This window comes from Cebus imitator, unplaced genomic scaffold (genome assembly GCF_001604975.1).
Source record: "Cebus imitator isolate Cc_AM_T3 unplaced genomic scaffold, Cebus_imitator-1.0 Scaffold54, whole genome shotgun sequence".
Classification (NCBI taxonomy): domain Eukaryota; kingdom Metazoa; phylum Chordata; class Mammalia; order Primates; family Cebidae; genus Cebus; species Cebus imitator.
The window spans coordinates 7,714,114-7,736,255 of NW_016107369.1; the positions used below are offsets into that span (position 1 = coordinate 7,714,114).

The 22,142-nt window shown below is 39.0% G+C and overlaps 1 protein-coding gene across 8 annotated transcripts in view; it reads right to left on the bottom strand.

Annotated features, from left to right (window-relative positions):
• SIPA1L1 (signal induced proliferation associated 1 like 1) overlaps positions 1–22,142 on the bottom strand; it is a 393,891-nt gene that overhangs the window by 248,272 nt on the left and 123,477 nt on the right. The window lies entirely within an intron of this gene.

Below are 22,142 nucleotides of genomic sequence, written 5' to 3' on the forward strand. Positions count from 1 at the left end.
AGACGGGGTTTCACCGTGTTGACCAGGATGGTCTCGATCTCTTGACCTCGTGATCCACCCGCCTCGGCCTCCCAAAGTGCTGGGATTACAGGCTTGAGCCACCACGCCCGGCCCTTATTTTCTCTTTTTTAAAAATACTTACTTTGATGTAAAGAAAAAAATTACAGATACAGTCACAAAATAATAAATAATTTTGTGTTGCTGAAAGTACCAAAAAGATACAATGTTAAGCACTAACGGTGTCAGCCTCAAGGAGAACTATTACACAACGGTGTTCCTTAAGATGATAATCATTAGACTACAAGAAAAGTGATGACCAGAAATAAATAGAGGTTTTCCTACATCAAAATAAATGCTTACATAACATTGTTAAATCACGAAGAAAAAAATACTCTCCCCTTCAAGGTTATTTTTAATCAAGTCAAAATAACTTCTTACCACTTAGTTTCAGTTTTAGTTGAAATTTTAGGCAATAATTCAAATATATCTATGCTAGCTCAATATATGTTCACTTCTCTGATAATTAAAAAGTCAGCAATAACCTTCTCAACTCCAACCCCACCCTATTAACATATCTGTTTAACACATTCTATGTAAACCTTAGACTTGGGTGTGATAAACGAGGCTTGAAAGAATCACTTCCTGTTCTGATAACTGAGTATTCACTTGCATAAATGAATAATGTTAAGTTGGGACGTGTGATAAACTGACTTCCAGCCCCGTGAAAGCTGCCACTAGTCTCACCTTTCTCGTTTGTAGGCTTACCAACATTTATTTACAAGCCTGTCCAACCCACAACCCACAGGCCACATGCAACCCAGGGAAGCTTTGAATGCAGACCAATATAAATTTATAAACTTTCTTAAAACATTATGAGATTTTTTTGCAATTTTTCTTTTTCTTCCTCTTTTTTTGAAGCTAATCAGTTATCATTAGTTTTAGTGTACTTTATGTGTGGCCCAAGACAATTCTTATTCTTCCAGTGTGGCCCAGGGAAGCCAAAAGATTAGACATCCCTGATTTGCACAGTCTCCAGAGGAAAAATTCCTGACCTCACCTAAGTAAAACTGAAGAATATATCAATACAATGGTCTTATTACCTTGCAATTAGCCTGCTAAATTGTCTTTCCATATTCTCTAGCCCTTCCTAATCAAACTGGAAAACCACCAATAAAATTAGTGTTGAGAAATCAGATTCAATTCTACTAGAATAACCTCTCATCTTCTCACAAATTTACTAGAAGTAATGAGTGTGGACTGGAGATGTGTGGCACACAGGCTTGGCCCCAAGTCACAAGCACACGGACTTCATCTAGCTTTGAATGCATACTGCCTTTCAGAGTCTAAAACAGAGCTATGTGAATTATAAGAGATAGCCTATCAGATCCCTAGGCCCCAAATGTACCAAGGGTCAGTTTTCTAAAGGCAATGTCTATTTTTAAACTAATATAAGTTGGGTTCTAAATTTGACCTGCATGTAAATGACCAACTGGGGAGGAATGTCTGGCTGGACTCTTAAGCACTTTAAGTTGCTTGAGGAATGGTCCAAACAAAGTTCGTATTATACACAACAGACAAAGCTTCTCTTAGCAGCAGGCGTCTTCCACAGAGGCGAGAGCAGCAGCCGTGAACAAGGAGCCATCCTGCAACTGAGGAGCCTGGAACTCACTTCTTCACATAACGATAAAAGCAGGCCATTCTCCACTAAGATGGTTTGGGAAAACCAACTTCCGATTGCTCAGTATAAAAGAATGAGCATATTTTATAAAAAACAGAGCATATTTTCAATGGCGTGCAGAGTACATGAATACCATCCAGAAGAAGATGCCAACAAAAACCTACAGTATTTTCAAGCCTCCTCACAGTACTCTTCTCTTCACAAAGTACAAGTTCACAGGCCACACTGACCAAAAGAGTCTCCATGGCAATGAAGAAAGAACTTTCTTTTGAATTTTGTGCTCAGAAACAGGTTTTCCTTTATTTAAAGAAAAACCATGAATTTCCTATTATAACATTTTTTAGAGATAATTATGGCACCAACTGATAATTTTGGAAATTTTCATCATTCTTAATTTTGAGGAAGCCTCAAGGTACTGGGAACTTTTACAGCTTTTTAAAAATTATTTTCAAGGGTACTACAACAGTGATGTAAGGTTGGCACTAGCATACTGTACTACTTGAGAAATTATGGCCTATCAATTTTAATAACCACATTTGAAAAATCACTTCCAGGACAGAGTGATTTATAAAACAAATACACCTCTGAAAACACATCTATAAATATAGAACTATATAAATTATATATCTAGTTTTTAAACCAAAATAATAGTAATTCAGTAAACTCCATTTAAAAAACTATTAATAATCAGGAATAAAAATGAAAACAGCAGATATGCCCATATGTACATGTCACTAACAAGGTCGGCCTTCTCTCATTAGCCAGCAATTCTGGCCCCCTCTACCAGGCCTAAAGATAAACCAACACAGTGAATCAGAGAGCAGAGCAAAGCTAGATATCTCCTTTTCTAAATATCTGAAAAATCAGACTTTAACATTCAAAAAGTATTCACCATGAGAAGTCAAAGTACAGCATCTGCATCAAAGGCCTTGATTTTGTCATGGCACTTACATACTGAGGATAGGGTATATGTGTAGGTATCTATCTGTCTCCCTCACTTCCCTAGAAAATCCTAAAGGTAAAGACTACTCTTGCTCTCTTTTGCAGCTCTAGAACCCAACACATAGCAGATACTCAAGTGTTAAATGAACAACTTGAGCAAATGAATACAGGTCTCCAATACTGAGTCTTCCAATGACAGATAATTATAGTTCTCAATTATGTGCTGGTATCCGCATGAGGTCCAGTTCATTCAATATAACAAAACGTGGTGGAAAACTGCTGTTACCCACCTCATTCTCATGTCCTCACTTCCTCATGTCCCCAAGGGCCGAGCAGGGTGAAAGTGGACACCGGAGAGTTCTACCTATGCACATCATTTATTACCTATTTACTGAGCACCTACCATGCCCTACACACCATGCATGAATGCCAGGAACAGAACAGCTCTAACAAACACAGCGTAACAACTGCCCTCCAAGAATTTATCACAGAGAAAAGCAGAAAAGTTATTGCAATGCAATGTGAAAAAATGATGGATATACAGAATGTGTGCTTCCTATGAGAAGTCAAGCACAGTTTGGAGTATTTACAGGAACGATCTCATTTTCTCCATATTACCACTGCTGAACTTCCTCTCTGTGATACAGCAGGCAGAGACCAGGGAACATTCAGTAGGAACACCTAAGCCACTGAACCAGTCAGAAGGTGATAGGGCGGGGAGGGAAAATAGCATGTCCGTGAAAAGAAGGCTAAGCAGAAGAAGTGAAACCTGAAGGATCAACAGAAGTTTCCAGGTTGAAGGGGGGTAAGCAGAACTTTTCATGCAGAGAGCTTACCAGACAGAAAAATCCAGAGGCTTCAATAAAAACCACTGTGCCACCAGAAGATCATGGTAGAATTTGGTACTGGATCAGAGTGTAGCTACCCAAAGCAGTCCTTAACATGTGAGGGAGAGAGTGTTCAAGAGTTCTGTCTAAAGGGCCTCTGTGAGAAAGAAAGACCAGATAATTTCACATAGATATTTCTAAAAACATGTGCCTTTGGGAGAGGCATGAAAAAATTTCTTACTTGGTAGCATGTAGTATCAATCCTATTCTATTTTTAAATTCCAATTAATATTTATAGATTTAAAAGATTACTTATTGGATAGTAACAAAGATGCATTAAGAATTTTACAAAAGCATAAAATTGACCTGGGAAATAATTTGTCCAAAGCTGAAATATTTCTTTAAAATACTCTTAAATAACACACTTTCCTCTAAATTCTGGCAAGATGTTTAGGCAGATTCATGACTTAAGAAATAAAAGTTGTATTTGATGGCAGAAAGTCAACTTTTTCAAACTCAATTTCCACTCCCCTCTGCTTCTTTAGCAATAGAAGTATGATTTTATTTGGGATGGCAAAGTGCCCGTTTAAACACCACACTTGAGCCTCCCTTGAAGGCAGCAGTGGCCAAGGAGTTTCAAGTAGAAGTCAATGGGTGGAGATTCCAGAAAGCCTCACTTGCCTGTTTTCCTTTCCCCTCCTCTTGCAGACAACTAGGCTGGAGCTCCTGTGGATTTGAGGACAAAGGCCTTACACTAAAAAGGCTGAAAGCCAGGAGCCTGCAACCCTTCCTGATGACTTGATAGAACCACCACCCCAAGTGGTTGCCCAACAGAAAATTAAACCCTGTATAATCAGTCAGATACCCGTTCCTACTAGTCAAACAGAAATTTCATTGCAGATGCTGGAGAATATTTAAAGTACACACGGTAAGATTTGGCAAAAAGCAGTTGCAAATACATTTAGGGTATTAAAAATATTTCATGATTCACTATCTTTTTCTGTCTAAATCGTACATCCGTATGATTATGAAACATCTTTTTAAATCAAAATAAATGTTTTCCAATGTTTTCTTTGGGCAGGAAAGACATCTAGTTCTTGAAACATCTGATCTACTCTGGGTGCTGAATTAGGGAGTGTGAGTAGGACCAGCAGAAAGATCTCTGGAGAGCTGGAGTATGGGCAGTGTCAGGGGGAAATGGAAGTTAAACATCAACCACAAATGCAAGCAATTTACAAATGCTTCCTTGTGTTTTACAAGCCAGGTGAACTGTTACATGACAGTCAATTTTGGGGTCTATGCTCTAAACCAGTGGTCCGCAATCTTGTTGGCACCAGAGACTAGTTTTGTGGATGACAATTTTTCCACAGACTGGAGCAGCAGGGAATGGTTTCAGGATGATTCAAGTGCATTACATTTATCATGCACTTTATTTTTATTATTATTACATTATAATACATAATGAAATAATTATACAATTCACCATAATGTAGAGTCAGTGGGAACCCTAAGCAGGTTTTCCTGCAACTAGATGGTCCCACCTGGGTAACAGGAGACAGTGGCAGATCATCAGGCATTATTTTCATAAGGGGCACACAATCTAGATCCCTCACATGCACAGTTCATGATAGGGTTCATGCTCCTATGAGAATCGAATGTCACCACTGATCTGACAAGAGGTGAAGCTCAGGTGGTAATGGGCATTGGGGAGCAGCTGTAAATACAGATGAAGCTTCACTTGCCTGCTCATCACTCACCTTCTGCTGTACAGCCTGGTTCCTAACAGGCCACAGGCTGGTACCAGTCCATGGTCCAGGGGTTGGAGACCCCTGCTGTAAATGAATATCTGGGTTGCCACTGCCCATCAACACAGCATTTTGTGAACTTAATAGTATTCTTCTTCTATTGATACCCTCTCATTTTATTTTTAAAAGGTAAAGTTGCTTTATAGCAACTCACCTGATAAGTGAGACACATTATTTTATTTGTTTTTTGTGGAAATATTATTGTACCTCATTCTCTACTCCCACCCTCCAAAATAGCTAAAGGATTATGGGCAATGAATTATGCTAATCTAAACATAGTACTTTCACAGGGCTGGGATAGAGTAACGAGAGGAGAACTCCTGTCTTTGTGCAGAATCAGAAGTCTACTGACTGCAGAATAGTCAGGGTCATATTCTCTACTCTAACTTAATTCTAAGTATAGGTTTTGTTTAAAGTTAAAAACAAAATCCAGTGGGAGACATTAAGCAAAGTAACTCCATTTCCATTTTTAGCTCTGTTCACTTTAAAAAAAAAATTATTCCTCTATATTTCAAATATTGGTTGCCAAACTAACAATCAGCCTACTGTCAAGTATCCGCCACCTGACAACTGTTGAATTCCTACTGTATGGTAAGTTGTTACACAAACATCAATTTTCTTTATAGGCAAACTGGGATAGCAAAATGAGCATAATGTGCAGATTCAAACCTAGATTTCAATCCTGAGTCTAATAATCACCAATTGCAGGTAAAACCCTATAGATTAATTTCTCTCTCTCTCTCTGGCACCAATTCCTAAAAATCATAAAACGAAAATAATGCTTGGCCCTTCTGATGCACTATGAAATCATTCCCCTTCTAACATTGTTGGAAAAATTAGCGCTAATATATATAAAGAACCTAGCAAAATGTTTGACACATAATGGGCATTTTGTAATTATTACTATGATGCTAATTACTAAAAGGGTTTTAAATATTTAAGTAACTAGATTACTTGAGTATCAAAGATGAAAGACGAGAAGTTAAAAAAGTTAAAAAGTGAGAAAGTTAAAAAAAAAAAGGCTGTTCAGCTAAAAGCATCAAACAAAATAACAAATAAAAGGAGAGGCAGAGTAACTTCTAAGCAGCAGTGTCCTCTCAACTGCTGCTTAGAACACCTGTAGTGTTGGGAACTCACTATCTCAAAGGGAACTCCATCATTCGTTCTAGGCCCCATTAAGACATACTGAGGACAGTGCCTATTTTACGTGTCAGTTTTTGCACCAGGCTTGAGGAATACAAATAATGAGGACACAATCCCCTGCTTCTGAGGAATCCACAGTTCCTTCATATGAACAGACAAACACAGCATAGACATAAGCAACAAAAGAGGCAAGCACAGGGTGCTATGGAGCGTACAGGTGGAGCATGCAGCCTAACCTAGCGGTGTCAGAGGGAAGGAGTAGAATCTTACAGGTAGGTGACAGGGCATAATGTATCAGAAGGGCCTAGTTCCAAGCAGGAAGTGACAGATGATATGGTTGAGCAAGGTTTCCATCACAGGGCTTGAAGGCCACATGGAGAATCCTGAACCTTCTCCAATGAGCTGTGAAGAACCTTAGAAATGTTTTAAGCAGGAGAGTGACATGGTTAGGCAAATTTTTTGCACAGGAACTCTGGTGACAATGTGGACAATGAAATGGGTACGAAGGTGGGATGCGATGGTAAATCAGTAATCCAGTAAGCAAGAATAAGGCTATAGAAACATTAACTCACATTTTAAATTTGCCCAAACTGTTAAAATTGCAATAAAGTTGGGCCTCCCTTGATTTCTGTAGAGGTTTTATACAAATGTAATTTCCCAACAATTCTCAATGGCTCCAGAACAGAATCAAGTGGTCTGGTTTTAAAGTCTCACAATGCATGATAAAATGTAAGCAACATTGTACATGAAAGATGAATTAGGAGACATTTTCACAAAGAGCAATGTGTAACTTAACCCTAAAACACCACAGAGCACGTTTCCCACTACCAGTTTCATGCCCAAATGCCTTTAATTATAATCATCTGTTAATAGAAAAACTATACCCCAAACATCTATAATTTGTCTCTACGGTATGGGTAAACTACCATCTAAAACAAATATTTAGATTTAGGTAAAGAATAAAACTCTAATAGCCCTCGAATTCTGACCACCTTTAAGACTTCCCCCCCCAAAGACTTGAATGTCCTTGGCCTGCAAATATGCAGTCACTTATCAAAAAGAGAGTAAAACAAATCTCCAGATATCATAAAGGACCATATCTGTGCTTAACTGTCGGTTGAAATTGTTCATAAAAAGGAAGAATACCACACAAGTTGTCTGGCTGACTATGAGTTGGCTGCTGTCTGTGCATTCACACACACAAAAAAAAATGTGTATAAACATGAACATCCAGGCACAATATCCATCTGGACAGGATGTTAACACCATTCCTCAATTCCTTACGGGTCCTATTTTCTTCTAGAAGTATAAAATCTACCAACTGGGTAAAAGTACTTCAATTTGGGTGAGAGGGAGAGAAGATGGAGAGGAGTTAATTCTTTGAACCCAGACAAGGACTCACCTCCCTAAGATCATTCAGAAAGCTTAAGAGGTTAAATGCATCAGAGTCCCAATTCATCCCTATGAAAAAAGTAGCAAATTCTTCTCTCCTTGAACCTAATCCTGCCTAAGTCTTTCTTGGATTTGGTCCCCTGGCACAGGTTTAATGAGGCGCATTTCCACACACTTTTACTGAGAGAGATGTACTCAGGGAAAGAGTGGCAACAAAAAGTGGCTCTTTACGCCACACTGACTTGGGGAAAACTGGCAGAAGAAATGTGCTAGTGGCATAATGAATTATTGAACTGAGACTGTTCCCATTCTTTCCTTGGTTGAGACTGGATAATGACTAAACCCAGCACTTGATTTTGAAGCTTCTATACCTCTGGTCAAAGTACCCTTCACTACTTCATTTGGTCTTCACTATCTCTTCCCGCTCAGACTTTCACCCCATTTAACTAGGAAATCTTATAGCTGAAAGCTGAAGAGCAAAGGCTCTATCTACAGCCAGACCCTGTAGATTCTAATCTTCAGCACTTACCTACTCTCTGTTCCTGTTTCTTCTCCTGCTGATCAGGACCAGCTTCACAGGGTTCTCCTGAGGATGACATGGCATCACCCACATGAGCTGCTCAGCACAAGGCCTGTCACAGAGCTCCATAAAGGGTCCCAATGGTCTTATTAGTCTTAAGTAACAAAAGTATGCAAACACTAAGGAGGGCAGTGTTCAAGCCCTGTGACACTTGCCATTTTGTGGCAAATAAATACTAAAAGCATAAAAATACCAATCAGTTACCATCACGATATAACCTATAAAGGGATGTCATAGGATTATCCAACTATCTTCCATCTTTATATTTTATTATTGTTTTCTATTATTAAAATGCCACGTGAGCTATTCTTAATTACCTTTAACTTCACCTTCCGAATTTTCTACTCCTATATCCTGCTGTGACTCTATTAACATGGCGTGCTGAGGTAGATTGCAAGAGATTTATGATCACGTACAGTTAATTTCCCCCTCACTAATTTTTAATGATTTTCTACTGATAAATAATGACTTAAAATAAATTTGCTAATTTTTAGACCATGTAGTTGTTTTCACTAGGAATCCACTGAACTATATTTGTTTTTCACCAGCTGTCTGGATAACTATATTCAGTCCATGTTTTTAAAAAGTCAGTAGAGAATGAATACGTTAATCATTAGCCTCTCCCTTTTTTTTTTGTATTTCTTTATGTTCTTTTTTTTTTTTAAGCAAAGGTCTAGACTGGAGTGCAACTGGTGTGCAATGACATTTCTCAGCTCACTGTAACCTCCGCCTCCCAAGCTGAAGCCATCCTCCCCACCTCAGCCTCCCAAGTAGCTGGGATCACAGGCATGCACTACCATGCCCAGCTAATTTTTGTATTTTTTTGGTAAAGATGGAGTTTTACCATGCTGCCCAGGCTGGTCTCAAACTCGTGAGCTCAAGCCATCCACCCACCTCAGGTTTCCAAAGCGCTAGAGTTACAGACTACCCCTAGCGTAGGAGCTACCACTCCTAGCCTGGACTTCCCTATGTTCTCTAATTCGCCTTAACTTACGCAAGGGATTCAGAATGAAAACGTTATCAACTCACATCTCAGAAGCAACTCAATAATTGGATATAAAACCCTTAAAATTAGACAATTTTTAACGTAACAAAAGATGAGAACCACAAGGTAAACAGAACAGTGAATGGTATAAGTGTCCTGAGTGCATCTCTACAAAACCCCGTCTCTACAAAAAAATACAAAAAAATTTGGCACCTAAAATCAAATAGCACTACACATAAATTTATATATGGTGTTAAAATGCTTAAATGTTAATTTTTTTGGTAGAGAACAAAAGCAAGAAAAGAGCCCACTGTGATCCTAGCACAGAATTTCCACAAATCTGAAAGGTTTCTATACTTTGTTCTTGTATTTTACACAATGTATATTAATTCAGCCAAGATAATATGACCTTTTGTACTTTTGCTTTTTTTTGAGACAAAGTCTTGCTCTTTTGCCCAGGCTGGAGTGCAGTGACACGATCTCGGCTCACTACAACCTCCGACTCCCAGATTCAAGAGATTCTCCTGCCTCAGCCCCCCGAGTAGCTGGGATTACAGGCACCCGCCACCACGTCCAGTTAATTTTTGCATTTTTAGAAGAGACAGGGTCTCACCATTTGGCCAGACTAGTTTCAAACTCCCGACCTAGGTGATCTGTCTGACTAGGCCTCCCAAAGTGCCGGGATTACAGGCGTGAGCCACCACGCACAGCTGACTTTTTTTTTTTTTTTTAAGTCTAAGAGAAACAACTGTCCACAGAATGCGTATTATGTTAAGATGTGTGCAATTTGTGAAAAACACCAGTCTGGTGAGGTGCAGTGTCTCACACCTGTAATCCCAACACTAGGAGGCCAAGGTGGGCAGATCACCTGAAGTGGCTCAATAGTTTGAGACCAGCCTGGCCAACATGGCAAAAACCCATCTCTAACAAAAAAATTAGCTGCCAAGATGGCAAACACCTGTAATCCCAGCTGCTCAGGAGGCTGAGGCAGGAGAATCGCTTGAACCTGGGAGGTAGAGGCTGCAGTGAGCCAAGATCACACAACTGCACTCCAACCTGAGAGACAGAGCAAGACTCCACCCCAAAAACCAAAAAAGAAAAAGAAAAACACTACTCTTAAATTTGTATTTAAAAACAGAGGAGAAGTGCATGCAATGGTTCATGCTTATAATCCCAGCATTTTGGGAGGCTGAGGCTGGAGGATCCCTTGAGCCCAGAAGTTCAAGATCAGCCTGGACAACACAGTAAGGGCTTGTCTCTACTAAAAATAAAAAATTAAAAAAAAAAAAAATTAGTTCAGCCTGGTAGCATGTGCCTGTAGTCCCAGCTACTAGGGAGGCTGAGACAAGAGAATACCTTTATTCTGGGAGGTCAAGGCTGCAGTAAGTCATGATCATACCACTGCACCCCAGCCTGGGTGACAGAGGGACCCTGTCTTGAAACAAAACAAAACAGGGGTTTAGGCAGGTGTGTTGGCTCACGTCTGTAATCTCCTAACTTTGGAAGGCCTAGGCAGGAGAGCTGCATGAGCTCAAGAGTTCAAGACGGGCCAGGGCAATATAGTGAGACCCTGTTTCTACTTAAAAATAAAAAAAAATTGGCCCCGCATGGTAGCACACGCCTGCAGTCCCAGCTACTCAGGAGGCTAAGTCCCAGCTACCCAGAAGGTCGGGGCTCCAGTTACTCATAATCGTGCCACTAAACTCCAGCCTGGGTGACAGAGCAAGACCCTGTCTCTAGGAAATGAATACATATACATACATATATATACATACATACATACATACATACATACATACAAAGAAAAAGAGGGGTGCTCGTCCTGGGTTGGATGAAGGAAGGACACTTCATCTCATTTCTCCACTGAATGTAGTTATAATACCTAGATCGATTACAAACAGCTATTTGAGGGATCTGAAAAGTAAACAATAGCAGTCTGATTAGGGAGTAAGAATGAATCTCAAGGAAATGAGCTTCCCATTTTTTTCCTATGAAATCACCAGCCTGGACTCAAGGCAGCTGGACATGGCATACCAAGATGTGGAAAGAGGGAACAAAGTGAGTTTTAGCCAAAGGAATAGAAAAGGGGATTCCTAAACCTGGAGAGAACGGGGGAAACACTCCATTTTTCTTTCTTTTTTTCATTCTCTTGCTTCCCAATCCAAGGCAATTCCAAGGTGGTGGTGGGCAGTGGTGACAACAGTCACGTAAACTCTGAGGGAATGGAAGGTTCCTATCTGATCAGAGGAGCTGTGATCCCAAGATGTAGGGGCAAACATCTGCTGCTTTTTTTCTGTCTTCCTGCTTCTTGGCCCGGAATGCAAGCAGTCACAGGAAGTACACTGCCCCATTCTAATGTCACATCTCTGTGACCGGAAGAATAAAAAGGGGAACCCAAGGGAAGGAGGAAGTCACGGAGGAATCGATTCACACAAATACAACCAATTGATTCTTGGTAAAGGTGCGATGGCAATTTAATGAAGAAAGATTGTCTTTTCAACAGAGGTGCTGGAATAATTAGACATCCATATCCAAAAAAGGAAACCTGACCTAAAAGAGATCATATACAAATATTAATTCAAGACAAATGATATACAGCTAAATAGAAACTATAAAACTTTTATGAGAAAACAAAAAATCTTTATAATCTTCAGATAGTCAGAGTTCTTGAAAATCACCTCCACTGTACTTTAAAAAAAAAATGATTAACTGTACTTCTTCAAAATTAAAAATTCTTGTTCAGAGAAAGACACTATTAAGCAAACAAAAAAATAAGGTCTAGACTTGGAAAGTATTTGCACATGACATATGCAACAAAATACTTTGTATCCAGAATACATAAAAACAAAATAAAACTGAAAACTTAACGAATAAATAATTCAATTATTAAAAACTGGAACAGATGTTTCATCAAAAAAAGATACACAAATGGCAAGTGTGTGAAAAAATGTTCAAGCTCATTGGCCACTAGGGAAATGCAGATTAATACCATAATGAGATACCACTATACATCCATCCAAATGGGTAAAATAAAAAATACTAATACCTTGATAATGGCAAGAGCTGTCAAGGATGCCATGCACCTGAAACTTTATACATTGCTGGTGTAAATGCAAAATGATACAAATACTCTGGAAAATAATTTCAAAGTTCCTCAGAAAGTTAAACATACACCTACCTACCATGTAAGCCAGCAATCCCACTCCTGGGAATTTACCCAAGAGAAAGAAAGCCTATGTTCATATAAAGACTAAAACACAAATGTTCACAGTAGCTTTTTTTTTTTTTTTAATTAAAAAAACTAGAACAAACCAAATGTCCTTCAATGGGACACTGGATAAATTGCAGTAGCTTCACACAGACGGATTCTACTCAGCTATTAAAAGGAACCAAGTATCTATACTATCCACAACAACTTGTATGAACCTCAAGGCATTATATTCAGTGAAATAAGTCAGCTTCAGAAGATGATCTAGGTCCTAGTACTTTGGGAGGCCAAGGTGGGTGGGCCACTTGAGCCCAGCAGTTTGAGACCAACCTGGGCAATATGACAAGACCCTGTCTGTTAAAATAATTAAGTTAATTAATTAAATAATTAAAGATGGTCTACTCTATGCTTCCACATAAGTGACATCATCCCAGAGATAAATACTATCTCTCTCTGGGATATGGCCTGGGCAACATAGTGAGACCTGTCTTTTTTTTTTTTTCTAAAGAGAGAAAACTATAGAGATGGGGAAGAGATCAGTGTTAGGTAGGAGGTAGAGAAACAAAGGAACTTTTTGTTGTTGTTTTAAACAGAGTCTTGATGTCGCTCAGGCTGCAGTGCAGTAAGAAGCATGATTTCGGCTCACTATAACCTCACCTCCAAGTTTAAGTAACTCTCTTGCTCTTGCCTCAGCCTCCCAAGCAGCTGAGATTATAGGCAATTTTACCTCATGTTAATTTATTTTAAAACCAACAAACTGACAGATTTGTTATTCAGAGGCACAAAAAAAGTTTAAAAAAAACATAAAAATATCTCAAATTTACAAAATATTTTATGACTAACTTACATAAATATGATACTGAAAATTGCGACAGAAACGATTTTTAAAGGTGACGGAACAATGTAGTATTGTTATTTAAGCCAGTGTACTTACAAAGTATTTTTAAAGCTACTACAAAACCATTTCTTTCCAAAGTTAACTCCTCAGCCACAAAAATATGACTGTTTAACAGCAAGAATGCTAATGTTGAACAGACCCCAACAGTTCCTGCCATTTGGCTTCTGGATTTTGAGATGGTGATGTTACAAAGCAGGTGAAACATCCGGGAAACAGATGCATGAACTCAAGAGTCATCCAAAACTTTTCCACTACAATCCAGGCCCATCTCTATCCCCAAAGGGCTTTACACAACTCCTCCATTTCCTCAACAGGAAGCACCCAATACACACACAGTTTGTTTTAAAACTTGAAGAGTGTGTACACAAAGGGAAAAGGTCACGGAAACCGATTTCATCAGGAGCATCTGCACTGTGTCATCAAGATCCACCACAACGGCAGTGGCTCTACAACATACCCAAAATTGACCTACCTCACTGTAAACCTCCTGCTAGAACTGATGCTTTCCTCAATGGAGTAAGTTCCTCCACTGAGGAACAGCTCTCAATTGCACTGTTAAACGAAAATGATCCAGCCTAGGTTCAAAATGCTGTGATAAAATTATTTCCAAACTCTGCACTCTCTCTGTCCAAATACTATTAGTCTTCCATTGCTTCAAGCATTTTTTTGGAGTCATTTTTGCCTTTTTCAAAGAAACACAATAACAACCATTAAAAGGGCAAAGGGATGCTGCCCTCATTCCACTTTAACTGACCGTACCTTCCCTTTTTCAACTGTGTCCTATGTACATAGCTCTGGCCATTCAATCCATAAAATAACCATAAATGTGCTATTTGGAAGACATTTTGAAAGTAGAATTTTTGTTTTAATGGAGAAGCTACGGATAATTTTTTTCTTCCTAACTTTCTCTATTTTCTAAATGTTCCCAATACTAAAACATCAAGATAAGTGAACAATTCCATTTCCTCTGCTCCTGATATAATTTGCAAGAAATTATGACAGTGACTTGTACTGCTTTTCAAATACAAGGAAAAATCCTACCGTTTGAAGGCATTATCTAATTCCCCACCACCATCACCACAAAAAGGAGGAAGGGGAAAGATACACCAAACTTTCCAACAACATTGTTCTCACCAATTAATACAAAAATAATTCATCACAAACACATGGAGAGTCTGGCTACTTCTATATGGGAGAGATTGCTTCTTGACGTGAACAGTATGCAGGAACAGACAAGCATTTAACAAGCCTGTTTTGATTATAATATTTCAAGCCTAAAGTATATGCTACAGCATTCTTTAAAGAGTGGTACTTCTTGGTGTTCTGTCAGACATGTACTTAAAAATAATAACCTGGCTGCACATGACCAAACCTTGACTCACATGCACCAGGAACACTGTTTTTTATCAGATGTCAACTATGAACAGGGATGTCAAGTGACACCTTTACAGCAGTGCTTTCCTTTCTGTTGCCTAAGATGCTATTATTTCTATTAGTCTGAGTGGCCAGCAAAGACATTCAAAAGAAAATCAACAGAATTTCACACATGCACACACACCTACACACACAAAATTTTCTTAAGAAAACTCATTCATTTTACATGATTTAGAACCTGAAATTTAAAGGTTCCCCCGCTCCAGGCTGGAATATATTAGCAATGCCTACTGGCAAAAATGCAAGTCAGAAAATCAGAATTAAGAATGCAACTATAAATAGCCAAATGAAGAGAGAAAAAACTGGAAGCTATTATGTGAAGCCCGAAGATTCCAATCAGGGGAGGGATTCTGATGGGTCCTATGTACTGACAGTAGAGACTGATCAGCACTGTGGTGCACAGCAGAGATGTCCTCACCTAAACGATCACAGGGTTGAACTGAGATTACTTCACAAACCCCTTACAACTAAATAATTATCATTCTATAATTTTGGCACAAGATTGAGACCTTTTTATATGTGAGCTGCTTATAGGCTTTGTCTTCTTTATCACCCTAGCATGGTACCTAAACCTAAGAGATACTCAAACAGCTGCAGAATAGAATGAATTAAAAAAGAAGGTCAACTACATGCAAAGGACGGTATCTCCCAGTGGGCATTATCCACCGGTCCACTGAAGTACTCGGCACACTCCCAGGTGGCCAACAGCACAATCACCTTCAGTTTGGAGGATATTTGTAAGTGCATGACAATTCCATGAATGAGAACTAAATTTTCTTAGACGAAATTCACTTTCCAGCCAACTTCATAGTTGATCATAGTTTATACTGGGAGAAGTCTCAGCTCTGCCAACTGTTTACAGTTCATTTATATTTTCATTATCTATATTACCTTCAACCCATAATTCTCTGGAGGAATCTTTATAAGCCAAGTGCCAATTTTGTGGCTGTTGCTTTAATTAAAACTCGTTAACATAATCTGTAAGTCTGACGAGTAAATGCAGCATGTCACAACAGGATGAAAGCAAACCAGGGAATGCAGGACCCTTTGCACTATGGAAGTTCCACATAATTCCAGGATAGCTACATTCCATAAAGGACATTTGTCATCTGACAGATGACCTGAACAAGGTTCCCAGTTTCAATCAAATATTAAATTATTAGTAAATTTTAGCTTATTTCTTAGAACAGCTTAATGACAGCTCTAATATTTTCTTCCTGTCCTTCAGCAAATGCACGCATTTTAGATAACACAGTTATAGACTCCTTCTGAGAACATTTGTGTTTGCAAGTTATTTTTCTCCCATCACTTTGACCATATCACCCAAATCCTTCCTCAGCATTTTAAAAATACCATTATATAAGACAGAAAGCCCAGAATGATCTTCCTGTTTCAACAGACTTGCATCTCATACAGTTTAACCTTTTATCTTTTATCCATGAGTAGTTTCACATATAGGATTTTTAAGGCAGATCCCCACTACTCCTCCTTTTTGTACCTAACTTTATGGAAGAAAAAAACCAAAGAGCAGTGCCAGAAATGAAAAGACCAATAAATTTAGGATCAGAAAATCTAGGCTCAAATTCTCCCATTATCAGCTGTGTGACAAGGGGTGAGGGAACAAACCCTTCTGAGACTATTTCTAAACTCAGGAAAATTCTACTTTGTTCCATTATCTTGGTTATTATAAAGAGTAATAACAATTATAAATGATGAATGATTACGAAAATCAAAAGTAATTTTATCTCTAGACTTACAAATAATAATATATGTATATCTGATTAAATAAAGGTAATTTTGTTATATCTTATTGTGCTTACATATAAAGACTGAAAGCAATGCGTACTGTTTTCATTCATGTTCTCTTTTGTCATTCTATGAAGCGCCAACCTCAACAGCAACCAAATTCAAAAAGCCTCTCTTTAAAGTTTCATGTCACCCATTATGATAATACAACTATCATGTAATTAGAAAAATAGCACCAATTTAAAGTGGAAAATTAAGCCAGGTGCTGTGGATGGCTATAGTCTCAGCTACTCAGAAAGCTGAGATAGGACGACCGTTTGGGCCCAGGAGTGTGAGGCTTCAGTGAGCTATGAAGCTCCAGCCTGGGTGACTGAGTAAGACCCTGCTTCTTTGGAAAAAAAAAAAAGTTTTCATAGAATTCTAGCAAGACAGCCATTTTCAGGGCTCTTGGCATATCCTATAAGATTATTCTTTACAAAGCTCATATAGCAAAAACTCACTTAACCAAGATACTAGGATGATACTTGGTTTGGAAACTGAGAAACACTATATATCTTAGACATTATTTGAACTGAACGTGCTATATATTCATTTACCAATTTTCTAATGTAAGGACAAGGCCTTTTCTAAGAATAAATAGTCTATCAATTGACTGTTAGTCTAGTCATTCTTATACAAACCATCCAAGAAAGCATCATTACAACTTTCAATTTCCCTTTTTAATAGAGTAGAGCACAAACTCAAGGCTCTCAAGAAGCAATCTGAGAATCCTTATAGTAGTTTCATTATTCCCCTCAATCTTTCATAGTCATCATGACCACATGTAACATTATATTAGCAGTTTTCAGTTTGTGAGTTTTTTTGTTTTTTTCTTTTTGAGGCTTGCCTTTGGAAGCTTACCAAAGTATTTAACATATTTTAATAGAAAAATAATACTCATTTAATCAGATTATATAACATTTTAATTATACAATTAAAATAACAAGTCCTACTGACCAAAATAGGGTTTGCTACAAACAAAACTGACTCTTGATCAATATTCAAGTCAACCAGCTGATGCAGAAGGACATGAAAGTCTAGATGGTGGTTGCCTGGCCCTAAGCAGTTAGGATGATGGGCATCCATGCACTTCACAGGAGAAGGTAGTCCCTGAAGAATGCTCGCCTCTCTCACTGAGCATTATTTTAAAAGATATTTATTAACTCTTATGTGTTTGCAGATGTGATATAAACACAGGAGGCCCTGAACTGCTTCTATTTTCCTCTTCTACCCAACTTCCAAATGTTGGGCCTCAGGGCTTGGAGTCAGGTAGGCCTGGTCTCCAGCACTCCTATTTTTTCTATCTCAGTTCAATCATTAGCTGACCTCACTCCCAGTCCCAAAGCTTTAAATACCATCCAGAGACTGAAGAATTTCAAATTTTAAACTCCAGATAACATCTCTCCCAAGCATGTAAAATTTAACAGAACATGGATTATCTAGATGCCAACCTGTTCTATCTGCCAGACCAATAACCTCTACCACCATCCACACAGCCACTCAGGCCAAAAGACTAAGTTGTCTTTGACTTTCCCATTTGTAACTCCATAGCCAATCTAATAGAAATTCCTGTCACCTCTCTGTGTTTCAGTGTTTTCCTGTCTTCTGTCCTTAAAATGTAAGCATCTAGAGGGAAAGGACCCTGTCTTGTTCAAGGATGTGTCTCCAGCCCCCAAAGCAGTCCCTGGCACACAGTAAATCCTTAATTCACACTATTTCCCCTCCGCCCTCTCCTGAGATGGAGTCTTGCTCTGTCACCCAGGCTGGAATACAGTGTGACAATCTTGGCTCACTGCAACCTCTACCTCATGGGTTCAAGCAATTTTCCTGCCTCAGCCTCCCGAGTAGCTGGCATTACAGGCATGCGCCACCACACCCGGCTAATTTTTGTATTCTTAGTAGAGAAGGGGTTTCACCATGTTTGCAAGGCTGGTCTTGAACTCTTGACCTCGAGATCTGCCCACCTTGGCCTCCCAAAGTGCTAGGATTATAGGTGTGAGCCACCCCACCTGGCCCAATTCACACTATTAAGTGGAAAACACTCCTAAAAAACCTGAATCCTCTGGAAATTTTTCCATATATAATTAGAAGAGTAGGAGAAAATCTTCCAAACCCTATTAAATATTAAACTACATAATACTCACAGCTTGGGAACAGACTACTGCCCCAACACTCTCATTTTATACACATATGGACCCTAAGGTTTAGAAAGTTTACATAATTTACCCCAGGATCATAAGAACCCAGAGCTCCTAATGCAAACATCCAGTGACCTACAAGCAACTCCACCAGGTGAACACCCACTGAGTCCCCACTCCTTTTGTTATATACCAGACAACTCTTGCAAGTAGCTGGAAAACTGGATTGAATAAACATCAGCTTTGTGTATTTTTTCATTGGGGGTATGTAAGAAATCATTCTGCAGGTACCTTCTTGCAATGTCTCCAGTTATACAGTCACTTGAAAAGTGTGGGTGCTACTGAAGTGCAAGATAGCAATTCAAAGCCAACAGGAATTAAAACTCAGATTGTCCAGATTCAAAATCCCAAAGTCATTACAGCAAGCTATTACTGCTAACTTTGCTTCCTTCTTTTACAAACATATCCCTATTAGGATCTACTATACAGAGAGAAAGTAGCTGGGTGTCTGTGATTTGTTAACGGTCATCCAGTTTCACATTTATATTCAAAGGTTCTTTGTAACCTAAGGCCCCATCCAAGGGCTCCCCGGTTGGTGTGAAGAAATGTTACCTTACAGATTTAATCATTTCTCTGTCTCAATCTGAACACCCAGGTATTTACAAAGCTCCTAGAATTTCTTCATTAAGCTTCCTTGACATAAGTAAGGGGTCTGCCAAGCACCACCAGTCCCAACCCCAACTCATGCTGCTGCCCCAGGCTCAGGACTGACCCAACTAGAGAAGTCAGGTCTCCCTTCAGTTCTCACCCTACTCACATGACCACACCATCCTCCTGGCTATGACTGAGCAGGACTTATGAATTATCCAATGCTTCATCAAAGTTCTGCCTAATTTGTTTTTATTGGAAGCAACTAATAAGCACTTAAAAAGCAATAAAATAGTTTTTCCACAGATGTCATTTTACTCCTCATAAACAATGCCCTATGAGGTTTACAGCAACACCACCTTCCTCATTTTTCACGTGAGAATATGGATGAAGAGGGGACCAATGGCACACTGTAGTAAAGTCCAGAACTGCACCAAAGTCCTCCAGAACAAAACCCTTGCCCACACTATCAGTGTGTGCATTAGATTTCTTTCCTACGATTAGCTGAGAGAGCATCATTCAGTCCACTCAATCGTTCATTCCAGCTCTATACTGCCTTGATTTTTTTTTTTTTTTTTTTAATTTTTGCACTTGGGGATGGGTTAAGAAACACAAAGCTTTTGTTTGTCCTGCTATGTGTTTTCGTTTTACCTCCTATGTGTTTGTCTTGTCATCCCTAGGAGGGTCATAATTTGGGAAAAGGGGATGACAGGACAAACACATAGGAGGTAAAACAAAAACAACAATGCAAGAAAAACAGTGTTGCCCTCTCACATCTGTACTGCACTTCAAGTATGTAGAGATTTCATGTGGATTTAGAAACCCCTCACCCCATCCCCAAATAATAACTAAGCACTAAAGTGATGCTGGGGTTTGGTTTAGGTGGCTGGGGAAGGTATCCTGGAGGTGAGACTCCAGTGGACTCTTCAGATGGGTAAGGTCTCAGAGAGGTTGAGGTTAAGGAGAGACCATTCCAGAGCATTCAAAAATCAGCACACAACATAAATGGCTTGAAAATGGAAAAAGACTTTGAAAGTAAGGGAACTAGGCTGGAGTACTTGGTTTCTAGTGTGGTGTAATAAGAGCTACAGATGAAAACAAGGGAGATTGTTAACCAGGGCTTAGAACTCATCCAAAACGAATGACTACGCCTGCAAGAGAAAATGAACGTAACAGGCTCATTTTCATTATGTTTTTCCCAAATACAAAGCTGAGACTTTTCATGATGGGTTTTTATAGCTCCTGTCCTCCAAAATTAAAATTCACCATTTATACTTGTTCATTCTATTTTTACTGCAAAAGATTAATATCTTTTTACTTATACATTGCTGTAATACTTTGATTTGTATGTGACATGGTTTGCATATGTGCCCTTGCCCCAAACTCATGTTGAAATGTACGCTCCAGTGTTAGAGGTTGGGCCCGGTGGAGGTGTTTGGATCATGGAGGCAGATCCCTCATAACTGGCTTAAAACCATCCCTTTGGAGTGAGTGAGCTCTCATAACATCTGTTTTTTTTTCCCCAAATGTGTGGCATCCACCCCTGCCAATCTCTCTTGCTCTCATTCTCACCATGTGAGACACCATCACCACCCCTTTGCCTTGTAAGCTTCCTGACTGTAAGCTTCCTGAGGTCTCCCCAAAAGCTGAGCAGATGCCCGCACCATGCTTATACAGCACGCAGAACTGTAAGCCAATTAAACCTCTTTTCTTTATAAATTAACCAGTCTCAGGTATTTCTTTATAGCAACACAAAAATGAACTAACAGTATATATCTTCATTTGGATACTTACTTATATATGGCTCTAGCTTTCAAAGTAGAGATAATCTCTTTTATTTCGTTTGTCTGTCTTAGAGGGTCTAGAACATGATTGTAAGCTGCCTGAGGTCTCCTCAGAAGCTGAACAGATGCCAACACCATGTTTGTACAGCATGCAGAACTGTCAGCCAATTAAACCTCTTTTCTTTATAAATTAACCAGTCTCAGGTATTTCTTTATGGCAACGCCAAGAAAGAAATAACAGTATATATCTTCATTTGGATGCTTGCTTAAATATGGCTCTAGCTTTCAAAGTAGAGATAATCCCTTTTATTGCATTTGTCTGCCTTAGAGGGTCTAGAACAATACTCAAGAAAGTTACTCTACAAATGTCATTGATGGATCAGGAAATAAAAGACCTAATTTTTAAAAAACTGTAACTGATTATAGAAGAAGCCCCTGTAACACACACACACACACACACACACACACGCGCGCGCGCTCTACCTGTTTTTCCCCTTTATAGTCTCACTCATTTGTCCTTACTGCGTCCCAGGCATCGTTTTAAGCATTTTATGTATACTTTCCCAAGGCCACACTGCTACTAAATAATAGAAGCCAAGGCCTCTTACATTTTTTTAAGAGATGGGAGTCTAGTTATGTTTGCCATGTTGGTCTTGAACTCCTGGTCTCAAGTAATCCTCCCACTTCATCCTCCCAGAGTGCTAGGATAACAGACATAAGCCACCATGCCCGATCAAGATTTGAATGAATCCAGACAGTCTGATGCCAGAGGTAAGCACTAAACCTTTATGCATGATATTGTCTCTCAAAATGACACATTATACTTAAAAACCTAAGGGATAATTTTTGCTTCTTCTGTTTTTAAGCTGTGGCACCAATCAAATACTTTCTCAAA